General features: G+C 41.2%; 1 pseudogene; it reads left to right on the forward strand.

Moving 5' to 3' along the window:
• The first annotated feature begins 1,503 nt into the window (after positions 1-1,503).
• LOC119004088 (40S ribosomal protein S23-like) lies at positions 1,504-1,919 on the forward strand (annotated as a pseudogene).
• Positions 1,920-2,225: the final 306 nt, after the last annotated feature.

The raw sequence follows: 2,225 nt of genomic DNA on the forward strand, positions 1-2,225 counted from the left end.
TCCTGGATTTCCTGGAAGTCTATTTCCTTTTCCAGATTGGGCAAGTTCTCTTTTAATATTTATTCAAATAAGTTTTCCACTTGTCGCTTTTCCTCTTCCCCTTCTGGTACCCCTGTAATTCGGATGTTGGAACGTTTAAAGAAGTCCTGGAGGGCCCTGGCTGGTGTAGCTCAGTGGATTGAGTGCGGGCCTGCGAACCACAGGATTGCAGTTCAATTCCCAGTCAGGGCACATGCCTGGGTTGCAGGCCAGTTCCCAGCAGGGGACTCACAAGAAGCAACCATACATTGATATTTCTCTCCTTCTCTCCTTCCCTTCCCCTCTAAAGATAAATAAATATATATATATATTTAAAAAATAAAAAAAAGAAGTCCTGGAGGTTCCTAAGCCTCTCCTCATTTTTTTGAATTCTTGTTTCTTCATACTTTTCTGTTTGGTCATTTTTTTCCTTTCTTCTGGTCCACTCCCTTGATTTAAGTCCCAGTTTCCTAGACATCACTGTTGGTTCCTCGTGCATTTCCCTTCATTTCAATCAGTTTAGCCTTCATATGTTCCTCTAATTTGTGACTAAAATCAACCAGTTCTGTGAGAATCCTGATCACCAGTGTTTCAAACTGTGCATTTGATAGATTGGCTATTTCTTGGTTGCTTAGTTATTGGCTCTGGGGCTTTGAGTTCTTGAGCCATAATGTTTTGGTCTGTTCGTTCCTGTTACATATGAGGGGAAGAGCCCTAGGTGTTCACCAGGGTGGGGCAACTCAGTCACTGGGTTGTGATGCTGTATGTGGGGGTAGGGTCAAAAAGGGGCAATGGTGGTCCCCTCTGCTGCTTCCCACAGCTGGGGCCTGCGCAGTCTGTCTTACTGCTTGCTCCTTTGCCTGGTCCATTTGTGCACAAATGTGTGACCGCAGTCAGCCAGCTGCCTTACGCCCTCACTGGGTCTTCCCATTTTGACCCCATACCTGGGATCTGCCAACAGCTGCCTGCACACCTGGGTTGGTGGGGCCAAGTTTTCCTGCACCACCCCACTCTGCCAGCTGCTGGCTCCGCCCCTCTTACCCATCTGGCTGAATGGTTTGTTGTTGTCAGACTTCCGTATAGTTAAATTTTCTGTGTTTGGTTGCATTTTTGTTACTAAAACTTTGTTGTCTTTAAACTTGGTTGTGCGAGGAGGCACAGTGTTTCCACCTACACCTCCATCTTGGCCAGAACATATGTCTTCTTTCTTGCCTCTTCATCAAGAGAGTACTGGAAGTTCTATTCATTGCATTAAGGAAGGAAATAAAATAAATGGCATACAGATCAGCTGAAAGGAAATAAAACTGTCCCTAGTTGTAGTTGATATGATGACCTATGTGATTAATCTTAAGGAATCTAGAAAAACTCCTAAACTAATAATTCTAATAAGCTAATAAACTATTCAGAAAGTTTTGCAAGGTTACACATTTAAGGCCCATATACAAAAATCAACTGGCTTTTGCTCATGCCTATGGCTCTGGCAGGATGGTTAAGTGTTGTAGTCTTCATGCTGCCAGGAGGCTCTGTAGCCACCAATGAAATCAGAAGTGTCATGATAAACAGTGCAAAAAAGCCCATTTGGGCTCATCCTTGAAGGTCAACCCTTTTGGAGACACTTCCCAAGCAAATGGACCTGTACTGTAAAAAGTAGGGGCTGAAGCCAAACAGCTCTCAGGAAGTGTGTCAGAGTCCAGCCAATTAAAAATTGTAAAAAGAAAAAATTATACACTTTGTACCAATGACAGCTGCTTGAATTTTATTGAGGAAAATGACAGAGTTTTGGTTGTTGGATTTGGTCACCAAGGTCCTGTTGTTGGTGATGTTCCTGGGGTCCACTTCAAAGTAGCTAATGTCTCTCTTTGGCCTTATGCAAAGGCAAGAAGGAAAGACCAAGATTATAAGTTTTTGTGGTGAAAACAAGGTAGTTATAAATTTTTATATGGGAAAAAGTCAACCATATTTCTATATACTAGCAACAAACATGTAGACACCAAAGATAAAAGTACAATTCTACTTATAGTTGTTAAAAAATAAGAAATACTTCAGTATAAATGTGACAGAAATGTATAGGACTTCTATTATAAAAGCTATGAAATGATAATGAAGGAAATTTAAAAAGAGCTAGGTAAATGGAGAGACATGTTATGCTCTTGCTAGATTACAAGATCCAAGATAATAAATGATTGGTATTTGTAGTAGACTGAATA

This window comes from Sturnira hondurensis, unplaced genomic scaffold, assembly GCF_014824575.4.
Source record: "Sturnira hondurensis isolate 20B ecotype Veracruz unplaced genomic scaffold, ASM1482457v3 Scaffold0001304, whole genome shotgun sequence".
NCBI lineage: Eukaryota > Metazoa > Chordata > Mammalia > Chiroptera > Phyllostomidae > Sturnira > Sturnira hondurensis.